Below are 12742 nucleotides of genomic sequence, written 5' to 3' on the forward strand. Positions count from 1 at the left end.
CGCACGAACAACCTGGCTCTGATACCACTGTTGGGAAATCATGGGGGCGACATCATATGCGCAGCGGAAGAACAAGAAAACAAAAATCCCCGATTCCCAAAAAGATGTTCGTCGTCGTGCGAAGATTGGTGCGCAAAATCCGCAAAAACACAAAAACTGCGTATAGAGATTGTGTTACCTAGGGAGATCGTATATCCTTGTTTCCTTGCAGATCCTTAGGAGAGGGTGAAGGAGGTCAAGTGTCCTCCTCTCTAGCGGTGATCCACACAGCAGGGTTGCGACGACGCTCCTCAAAACTCCAGGCCTACTCTGAGGTGGAGAGGGAGAGGAGAATAGGAAGGGCAAGCAAAGACTCTAGCCTATGAGGCTGTGAATCCCTCCTATTTATAGAGATCCCGTGTCAAAACCCTAATGGGTCCTTTCCCTAGTGGGTATTGGATCTGCATCCAATAAGACAAGGGCTCCGTCGGATATCTCATATCCGAACCTCTACTCATCGCAATGCCTACCATATGTGTGTGACCCTCTAGGCCCAATATCGAGCTGGCCGTGAGTCATACCTGTCAGAACTCCTTCTAACTAAGTGAATTATTATCTCTGTAATAATTCACTCGACTCATCGACTACGGAAGTACTAGGCCACTACGCCGTAGTCCCCAGACGATACAGGGGAATCCAATCCATTGGACCTGTCTGTCCTCAGTTACCATGTACCTATAGTCCCTCATCCATCTAATATCCCAGAGACCATATATCGAGCATGGTGCTGTCAGACCCATACGGTTTCTACTTGAGTCTCGCTCTAATCGGATTCTCCCGGAGAACTCTTTCTCTCTCAACCCGAATGACCCTGGCCAGGGATTTGTCTGAGCAAGAACACATGGGATATTCCTCTCATGATACCGAGAGTGGATGATCCTCTATCGACACTCAATAGCCCTCGTAAGGTCGACTACCACTCCCAATGACCAGCTGTACTAGATCTGGGAACAGCCAAACCTATAAGTCTGGTATCAAAGAGTGGAGCACTCATACAGGACATCCTTGGTGTCTCAAGTCTAAGAACCAGATACACCACTAGGACTACGGAATCGTTGTCTGACAATAAGGCATCATCAACCATCCAGCATTCCGTAAGCGGATCAATCAGTGAACTCATTCTCCAATGAGCACCTGTACTGTATCCCTAGTGTCCCTACACGAGCAGCTATGAGACCAGCTGCATCCATCATATGGACGGGTATACAGCACACCAGTCTATCCGGTTATCACGATGTCCCTCTCGAGTAACCTATGACCGGGATTATTTAGGATATGTGTTTAAAGGTGAATCGATCTCATTATCGTGATCTCATCACGATCCGATTCCCATTGCACAAATCCAAGGACATCACAATACATATGCATTTATGCAATAGTTATAAAGTGATATACGCCAAAAATATAATAAGCAAAAAGATTCTGTATCAAGTCACACGTGCCATCACTCACGTGATTGGCTTGCTGGGCACTTATGACTAGCAGATAGTGCAACTAAATTTTGTTTATTGGAAGTCCAAGAAACAAGTGCATGTTCTATCCTACATCCGCCAAAATCGACATATGCATAAGTTATTAAATCGAATTTTTCAGATTTTGGATACCACAATCCTAAATTTGGAGTTCCTTTAAGATACCTAAATATTCTTTAAACACTCTTAAGATGAGATAATTTAGGATTAGATTGAAACCTAGCACAAAGTCCTACACTAAACATAATATCCGGTCTAGTCGCGGTGAGGTAGAGTAGACTACCTATCATTCCCCTATATGTTTTTTGATCGAAATTTTTACTATTTTCATCCATATCTAACTTAGTCGAAGTACTCATAAGGGTGCTTATTGCTTTTGAATTATCAATGTTAAATCATTTTAACAATTCTAATGTATATTTAGATTGGTTAAGAAATATATCATCACTAAGTTGTTTGATTTGTAATCCTAAAAAAAAAGTTAATTCACCCATTAAACTCATTTCAAATTCATGACTCATACATTTGGCAAATGATTCACATAGTGATTCATCCGAAGAGCCAAAAATAATATCGTCAACATAAATTTACACAATAAGAAAATTATTTTCAAAATGTTTGATAAACAATGTAGTATCAACCTTGCCTTTGGTAAAATTATTTAAAATAAGAAAGGAACTAAGTCTTTCATACCAAGCTCTAGGAGCTTGTTTCAAACCATAGAGAGCCTTAGTCAATTTGAATACATGATTAGGAAGAAGAGAATTGTTAGACATATACTTCTTCAGAAATAAAACCATTCAAGAAAGCACTTTTGACATCTATTTGAAATAGTTTAAAATTATTACTACTAGCATAGGCAAGGAGAATCCTTATGGCTTCTAATTGAGCCACGGGAGCGAAGGTTTCTTCGTAATCGATACCTTCTTCTTGGTTGAAACCTTTGGCCACTAATCTAGCCTTGTTTCTAACCACGATACCATTTTCGTCTTGCTTGTTTCTAAAGACCCATTTAGTACCAATGACTAAATGGTCACTAGGTCTAGGAACAAGCTTCCATACCTTATTCCTCTCAAATTGATTTAATTCTTCTTGCATTGCAATAACCCAAAAATCATCTTTTATGGCCTCGTCAATGCATTTAGGTTCGATTTGAGATAGGAAGGCGACGTTAGCACAAAAATTCTTGAAAGAGGAACGAGTTTGAACCTCTTTTGATGTATCTCCTATAATTAGCTCCTTTGGATGAGCATCTATATACTTCCATTCCTTGTGTAAGGAAATTTCAGAAGAAGGTGCATCCAAGTTGCTATTTTGAGGAGGTGGTTCATTTAAATTCAAATTATCAAAACCAAGATCATCATCAAAATCATTTTTCTTTAAATTAAAAATTTCATTCAAAACTATATGAATAGACTCTTCTATTACTAAGGTTCTTTTGTTAAAAACCCGAAAGGCCTTAGAAATGGAAGAGTAACCAAGAAAGATGCCTTCATCGGATTTAGCATCAAATTTTCCTAAGGCATCCCTTTCATTCAAAATAAAGCATTTACAACCGAAAACTTTAAAATAGGAAATATTTAGTTTTTTGTTATTTCATAATTCATAGGGAGTTTTTGATAAGGATGGTCTTATTAGGACCCTATTCATGATGTAGCAAGCCGTATTTACGGCTTTGGTCCAAAAATACTTGAGTAGACTATGTTCATTTAACATCGTTCTTGCCATTTCTTGTAGGTTTCTATTTTTTCTTTCAACTACTTTATTTTTTTGGGGATTCCTCGGAGTGGAGAAGTTGTGATTGTATCCATTAACTTCACAAAAATTTTGAAAGTCACGGTTTTGAAATTCGCCACCGTGATCACTCCGAATTGATGAAATCATGAAAACTTTTTCGTTTTGAGTGAGTTTACAAAATTTAGAGAAACACTTGAAATAATCACTTTTGTAAGCTAAGAAATAGGTCCAAGTATATCTAGTATAGTCATTCACAATTACAAATGCATATTTGCTTCCTCCTAGACTTGTCGTGTTAATTGGTCCAAATAAGTCCAAATGAATCAATTGTAATGGTCTAGTGGAGCTAATTTGAGTTTTTGGTTTGAAACTAGTTTTTATTTGTTTACCTAGTTGACATGCATCGCATACTTTGTCCTTAATAAACTTTATATTTGGAATTCCTCACACTAATTCTCTAGACGAGATCTTAGATATTAGTTTCATGCTTGCATGACCTAGTCTCCTATGCCAAAGCCAAGCATCATCATTTAAAGCGGAGAAGCACATTTCATTACTCAGTTCATCAAGGTTGATGGTGTAGACATTATTTTATTTTAATGCAATCATAGTTATGTTATGGTTTGGTTTTTCAATAATACACACATTTGATTCAAATCTAACGATATAACCTTTATCACATAATTGACTAACACTCAAGAGATTATGTTTCAATCCATCAACTAGTAAGACATCATCAATAGAAAAATTTAATTTGTTACCTATGGTTCCCTTGCTAATGATTTTGCCTTGGTTGTTGTCTCCCAAGGTGACGTACCCTTCTTCTTTGCTAGTGAGCATAGAGAAATGAGATGGATCTCCAGTCATATGTCTTGAGCATCCACTATCTAGATACCATCTCTTGCTCCTAGCTTGTGATGGTGTATGTTTCTACAAGAAGGGATTATTTTTAGGTACCCATTTTCTTTTGGGTACCTTAAAAACTGATTTAACTTGTTCATCATATTGCATAGAATTGATCAAGGTTCCTTTAGGAACCTAAATTAGTTTGTTCGGACTAATTTTCTTGAATGGACATTTATAAGTTTTATGTCCATATTTGCAACAAAAGTTGCAATTGCTTTGGTGCCAAACATGTAAGATAGGGCCTTTAATGAAGGTAGTTGGATTTTGGTGAGGACTTCTCACAAATCTGATTCCACTTCTTTTAGGAACGTGACCCTTATTTGTAAGGATCATGTTCAAAGACTTGCTACCAACCTCGAATTTCTTCAAGGTGTCCTTAAGTAGCATATTCTCCTTTTGGAGAGTTTCTAGATCATGACATTTTATACATGGAGCTAAACTATCATGATATTCAGTCTTTAATTTATCGACATTACAAGTGAGACTGTCATGCTCCTTTTTTAGCAATTTGTATTTTCTACTAATTGTTTTACATTCATCAAATAACTCATGGAAGGCATTTAATAATTCATGATAAGGTAAATCTGTATCAATTAAATTCGTTACCTCTTCTCCGATGGCCATTAGGGCGTAATGAGCAACTTGCTCGGTGTTGGACCCCTCTTCTTCGAATGCGCTTGAATCATTCCACGTTGCCTTGAGCGCCTTCTTCTTTGATGTTCTCTTTTTGGCTTGAGAACAATCGTTCTTGTAGTGTCCCGGTTTTTTGCACTCATAGCAAATCACTTGGTCCTTCTTGTGTTTGAATTTATTTTTTGTATTATTTTTAAATTTATTCTTTCTTAAATATTTTATAAATTTTTGAGTCAAAAGTGCAATGTCATTGTCACTGTCCTCATCACTTGATGTTCCTTTCAAGTGGTCTTCTTGTGGTGTGAGTGCCATATCCTTCCTGTTCTTTGGAAGGGGGTTCTCGAGCTCGTCATGAGCTTGACATGTCATTTCGTAGGTCATTAGAGACCCAATAAGTTCTTCAAGAGGGAATGTTTTAAGGTATTTGGCCTTTTGAATTGCCATAACTTTTGGATCCCAACTTTTAGGGAGGGATCTTAAGATTTTAGTAACTAGTTCAAAGTTAGTAAAATCTTTACCAAGAGCTTTGAGTCCATTGATGACATCCGTGAACCGGGTGTACATGTCTCCGATGGACTCACTTGGTTTCATTCGGAAAAGTTCGTAAGAGTGCACAAGGATGTTGATTTTGGACTCTTTCACTCGGCTAGTGCCTTCATGAGTGACCTCAAGAGTTCTCCAAATATCAAAAGCCGAATCACAAATTGAAACACGATTAAATTCATTTTTGTCTAGTGCACAAAACAAGGCATTCATAGCCTTTGTGTTTAAAGCAAAAACCTTCTTCTCCGATTCATTCCATTCGCTCATTGGAAGAGAAGATTTTTGAAATCCGTTTTCAACAATAGTCTAAAGCTCAAAATCCATGGAAATGAGGAAGATCCTCATACGAGTCTTCCAATAAGTATAATCCGACCCATTAAACAAGGGTGGACGTGTGATAGAATAACCCTCATGTATGCCGGAGTAAGCCATCTCTCTTGGGTATCAAACCAAATATGAGAGTGAGCCTAGCTCTAATACCAATTGTTAGGATCGGAGTGGCACTAAGAGGGGGGGGTGAATTAGTGCAGCGGATTAAAACGTCAGATTTGATAAATCTTTCGTACGATAAAAATCGAACTCGGAAGTGCTTAACTTGAAAGCATATTCGTAAAGTTGTGCAGCAAAGGTAATGAGGAAATAAAGCACATAAGAAGGTTTGCAGTAATGTAAATAGCAATAATGAAATACAAACCAGAGATCACGCCGATTTTAAAGTGGTTTAGTCAAATGACCTACATCCACTTGCGAGGCCCTCTTCGATGAGGCTCCCACCTTCCACTAGCAAATCTCTTGAAGGGGAAGGGTAAATACCCCTCTTATAACTTTTTACATGCGGTTCACACTCTTATAAATTTTCAGCAAGAAAGAAGGAGGTGAACACTCTAGCAAATTGAAAATAAGACTAGCTAAGACTTTTCTAAGACCTTTCTCTTAATCAATTGCTTCTCAAAAAGTTGTGATCTCAACTGAGATTTGAGGGGTATTTATAGGCCTCAAGAGGATTCAAATTTGGGCTCCAAAATTTGAATTCTCTTTGGTTCCCGATGTTGGCGGTGCCATCGCCTGTCAGTGTCGGTGCCACCGCCTGTTAGTGTCTGACACTGACAGTGGACTGGCGGTGCCACCGCCCAGCCAAGCGGTGCCACCGCCTGGCTCTCGGGTGCTGGGCGGTGCCACCGCCAGACCCTTCGGTTCACTGGTTGGGCTTTAAATTTAGCCCAAACTAGGTCTAATTTTGGGCCTAATTGGCCCCTAACCAGGATATAGGATTATATCTTAATCCTAATCCTAATTACATGTAAACTACATAACTAAAAACATCCTAAGCAAGTTTTCAACCGCGAACGTCGAGTCTTGTTCCGGCGAGCTTTCCGACGAACTTCTTCCGACCGTCTCCTAGCAAGCTCCCGATCTTATGATGACTTTAACGAGTAGCCGAGCCTTCTCGGTGATCTCCGTGAACCTCTGACGATCTCTTCAGTGAACTTCTGAAAATTTCGACAGGTTCATGATTTCTTCTCGGTTGGTTCCGGCAGCATCTCCGACGATTCTTCGGTCTCTTAAACGTCCATCGAACTTGACTCCGGTATTCTTGCTTTATGTTTTCTAGTTATTATAGTTAATCCTGCACACTTAACTCAATAATATGGATTAGATCAATTAACCCATCAATTGATTTATTATCAAAATTCGAGATTCAACAGTATCACCCATACACAGTCTTCGAGAGACTATCAGGCTATAGTACCGCCCAGTGTTAGTACTGTAGGTAGTGGTAACACCTAGCATAGGCGGTGGTACCGTTCATACCTGGGAGACTCAGAATGAGACATTTTTAGGCTCAAGTTTGAATCAAATTGGAGCCTATAAATACCCCTCTCATCCCACGTTAAAAGATATAAGAATTGAGAGTGAAAAAGAAAGAAAATGCTACTGTAATCTTGTATGAACTCCTCTCAAAGATCTAAGTGTTAGTATAGTTTGAGAGAGGAGTAAGTGGGGGTGTAAAGGTTCTCTCCTAAGCTTACAAAAGGAGAATAGAGTTGTAAGAAGGAGGTTGATCTTCGCCTATTAAAGGAAGATTATTAGTGGATGCTAGTGGCCTCGATGGAAGAGGAATCGGTGGAGTGGATGGAGGTCACGACGACTGAACCACTATATGTAACATCCCATTAGTCCCACATCGGAAGTGAGCGATGTGTATGATTGGCTTATATGGGTCTGATGAGTGTACTATATTAACTCCCGTTTAAGCATTTTGGTTCATGGTTGAAGGACCAAAATGGAGTTATTGGCCAATTGGCTCATTAGACCCGGGTCATGACATTATAACTCGATTTACATTTACTACAAATCCATCTAACCTAATTAGGTAGGGATACAAGAGTTTATAGATAGCTGCTCAACAAATATAGAATTACAATGTCATTTCATTTGAAGCATGTTTTGTTCATAACAAGGGAGTAAAGACTAATTGGAGGAAATCTTTAACATAAGGAAACATTTCGGAACACATGGCAGATGAAATAATTTGGAACATATCAATGACATATGAAGCATTTCGGAGTATATCAATGGCATAGCATTTCGGAGCATATCAAGGACGTATGAAATGTTTCGGAGCATATCAATGGCATATGAAGCATTTCAGAGCATATCAAGGACATATGAAATGTTTCGAAGTATATCAATAACAAATGAAATATTTCAAAACATATCAATGATGGATGAAATGCTTCAGAACATATCAATGGCATATGAAGCATTTCAGAGCATATCAAGGACGTATGAAATGTTACAGAGTATATCAATAATAAATGAAACATTTCGGAACATATCAATGATAGACGAAATACTTTAGAATATATCAATGACATATGAAGTATTCTAGAGTATATCAAGGACGTATAAAATATTTTGGAGCATATCAATAACAAATGAAACATTTTAGAATATATTAATGATTGATGAAATGCTTCAGAACATATCAATGACATATGAAGCATTTCAGAGCATATCAAAGAATAAATACGAAATAGAAGCTCAAACGTCGCATTTGATGTTGCACACATTTCATTCTTATCCAAAGCACATATAGAAACATATAACCAAAGCTCTGGATATCAAATCAAATAGATAGAGGGTGATGTGGGATCCCAAACATAATATATTACATTGCGGGCTCTAAGCACATACCCTTTACCATTTCTGGTAAAAGGTCCATATATCCCTTTACTATTTCTAGCAAAGGTCCAAATAATCCCACAAATACCAGAGTACAAAAGGATATTGTGAACAATAAATTGAGACATATCGGAAACACATGCGGAATAACGGAATGCATGTGCCTATACAAAACATTACGATACAAACATAAAGTTTACATAACAGATTCAGGTATACAAATACATATAGGACAAGAGTATACAAAAATTTAAATTAGTAATGTAAAGCTAAACTAAAGTAAGGATTTTAGTTGAAATCAATTTCTAAAGAGACGAAACCAGACTAGGCAAAATCGATCAAAGCTCGATTCTGATAGAATTTGAGAGGCACATTGCACAAATTATTTGGATAACTAATTATGCTTTAATTTATACAAATTAGGTGTCATTCGAAAGAAGTATCAATCTAGATTTAGATAAATCAAGTTTTGTATGAATTGGATATTCCAACATTGAGTTATCAACAGCTTAGTAACCAAAGGTCAGAGAATATTATCTCTATTTTACATAATTCATAGAGTTGATTTGAACAGATGATTCAATAGGCATTTGTGCTCCAAATCATTCAAATCTAATATGCACAGAAAGATTTTGAGTCTATTTTCTGATAAATTATATTTTGCATAGATCAGAGTTTTTAACAGAAAGTTATAGGAAACAGAGTATGGAAAGGTCAAAACTGATAGTCTCTATCTTATAGATTTCGCAGGGTCAATTTAAATAACAGTTTGGATAGGCAAATAGACTCTAAATTTACCATTATATGTGTCAAAAGAAAGATCAATGAGTTTATTTTTTGATGAATTTAATTTCGCTTAAATCCAAAATTGTTGCAAAAAGTTATGGCTAGAAAAATATAGAAAGGTCAAATCTTCAAAAAATTTCAGATTCACAGTTTTATTCCCAAACGAAAGAAATATCATGTATGAAGCCAAAATCTTCTAAACTTTTTCAAATTAAGATGAAATCAGAGATTAAGAGTTTTGTAAGAAGGGGTTAGAACACTTGCCTTAAACAATTTGAGTCCCAAAGGTATGAGATTGATGTAAAATCTCAAGCCAATGCACAGCTTTTTCTTCCTCTACTTAAATTCCTTTTCCTTCTCTTCTCAAACTTCTGCTACAGCTCTTGAGTTTTTATTTAGTTTCTCTTTTAATTACTTAGGTTTAGCTAATAAAAGAATTTGCTAGGTGGCAAGCATGCATGAAAGAAGCCCATATGTCATTCTTAGAACAAACATAGGTGGCACCCTCCTTAGGTTAGCTAGTGACACATGTCCTCCATTTCTTTTTTTATTAAAACATAATATGAATCTTTTATAAATCATATCTAATTTCTAATATTTATATTTAGGTCCCTATATTACAAATAAGATCTTATAAAATTTTTAAAAAATGAGGGGTGTTGAAATGATAGTTTCGCTTGGCTTCATTCGATTAATTCAAAATCATGTATCAAAAGATTAATTTTAGAATCTTTAACTTTACCCATACCTTCATGTGTGATTTCAAGTGTGTGCCAAATATCATGTGCAGTTTCACATATAGAAACACGATTAAATTCATATTTTTTTCAAAGCACAAAATAAAGCGTTCATCGCTTTAGCATTTAAAGAAAAAGTCTTCTTCTCCAAATCATTCCATTCGTTAATTGGTTTAGAAGACTTTTGAAAACCACTTTCAATAATATTTCATAAATTGATGTTTATAGAAAGCAAGAAAATTCACATTCGAGTTTTTCAATTTTTAGTTCGTCCTATTGAACATAGGAGGACAAATGATAAAGTAACCCTCTAGATTGCTGGTAAAAGCCATTCTATTAGGTGTTAAACTAAATAAGAAAAACTTGGCTTTGATACCAACTATTAGGACCAAAATCGACACTAAGAGAGGGAGAGGGGGGGGGGGGGGTGAATTAGTACTTTTGAGAAAATAATATAGATTCAAAAGTTCCATTCGATAATGCTAGTATCGTAAAAATGTTTAACTTGAAAATGTTCATAATAATGTAATGAGAAAGTAACATAGTTTGTAGTAAAAGTAAACAATAAAAGAAAAGAGAACACCGAATTTATAGTGGTTCGGTTGTCGTGATCTATGTCCACTCCTAATTCCTCTTTACTCAAGACCATAGCTTTCACAATCGATCTTCTTTCTAATGGACGAAGATCAACTGCCCTTACAACTCTTTCTCTTTTTAATAGACTAAGGAGAGAATCTTTACACCTCTCTTTTAGATCTCACTCCTCCCTTAAAAAACTTCTAACCCTAAGAGGAAGAGACTATAACTTAAAAGAGTTTCCAGCTTTTTTCTCAAGTATATTTTCTCTTTTCTACTTAATTTTATGCTACCATAAGTAGAGCAAAAATAGAGCAAAAAAGGTCTCATCTCGGGTTTCCCAGGTTCTGGTGGTACCACTACCTGTGTTAGGCAATACCACCACATGTAGTACTACCACTAGTTGGTACCACTACCTAGTCTGACGGTACCACCACCTGACATAGTCTAGGAGACTATGTCTGGGTGGTACCATCGCCTGATATAGTTTGGGAGATTATGTCTAGGTGGTACCACCGCTTGACAACTTGAAAAAGTGTGCTTTTGACTTTTTCAACTTATAGGTGGTTCTACCTAACCTTAGGTCACTAAATGAGCCTTCCACTTGACCCAAAATAGTCCCAACTTAGTCCTAATAAGCCCCTAATTGAGTTGGCATGGTTACACTCGAAATCAACTCAATTACAACCTAACTACAATCAATTAAGATAACTGATTACAAGACTAGAATTTTATATTGTCCGACATGTCATTGGTTCATCCGGCGCTTCATCCGATCCTTCGGTGCATCGTTCTCTCCTTCGATGTATTGCCCAATCAACATGTTGACCTCCAACAACTTCCGATCTCCTTGGCGCAATGTCCGATCCTTCGGCCCAATGCCCAAACTCACGGCACGAAGTCTTTTTACTAGCACGTCGACCGATCCTCTAGCTCGACGCCCAATCTTTTGACATATTTCACTCCGGCCCAACGTTTGATTCTTTTACTTCAATTGATTTATCTTTTTTGATCGAAGATAGTCCTACGTCACTTAAATATACATTAGATCATAACTTCATTAATTGATTTCATCATCAAAATATGAGATTCAAGAAGTATATCTCTAGTCGATGAGTCGAGTGAATTATTATGGAGATAATAATTCACTAAGCTAGAAGGAGTTCGATAGGTATGACTCACGACAAGCTCAATATTGGGCCTAGAGGGTCATACACATATTGATATCACCATAATCGGTATATGGTCTCTGGGGTATTAGATGGATAAGGGACTATAGATATACGGTAACTAAGGATAGATAGGTCCAACAGAATAGATTCCCTTGTATCATTTGGGGACTATGACGTAGTGGCCTAGTACGTCCACAATCGATGAGTTAAGTGAATTATTATAAAGATAATAATTCACTGAGCTAGAAGGAGTTCTAACAGGTATGACTCATAGCCAGCTCGATATTGGGCCTAGAGGGTCACACATATATGGTAAGTGTTATGACGAGTAGAGGTTTGGATATGAGATATCTACCGAAGTCCTTATATTATTCGATATCCAATAAGCCCCTGAATTATTGGATCCTATGGATGAGATCCAATAAGAGAAAATGAGAGATTATTGGGTAGAGACCTACTAATCTAGGTAGCATGGGTAGTTGGATAGAGATCTAGTACCCAATATAATAGGATCCATTAAGGTAAGTTGATAGAGGGCCTTTATAAATAGGTGAGAACCAAAGGGCCATAGGCTAGGTTCTTTTTGACTGCCTCCTCCTATTCTCTCTCTCCCTCTCCTCCTCATATTGCAGCTCCTATATAGGGCGTGTGGATAGCAAGAAGGGGCAGCCCCTTCTTGATTGCGTGGTGCGTGCGAGGAAGAGATTTGGGTAGCGATTTGAGGAGCATCTTCACAGCCCCTACCATGTGGACCATTACTAGAGAGGACAATTGACCTCCTTCATTCTCTCTCATAGATTTGTAGATTTTCAGGGATATACGATCTCCCTAGGTAACACATCTTTCTTATACATGCAGTTTTTTAGTTTTGCAGGTTTTTACACACAAATCTTTGCATGGTGATGAAACCTTATTTTTCTATGGGAATTCTGGGATTTTATTTACTATTCTTCCA

The sequence above is a fragment of the Musa acuminata genome, chromosome BXJ2-3 (assembly GCF_036884655.1).
Source record: "Musa acuminata AAA Group cultivar baxijiao chromosome BXJ2-3, Cavendish_Baxijiao_AAA, whole genome shotgun sequence".
NCBI lineage: Eukaryota > Viridiplantae > Streptophyta > Magnoliopsida > Zingiberales > Musaceae > Musa > Musa acuminata.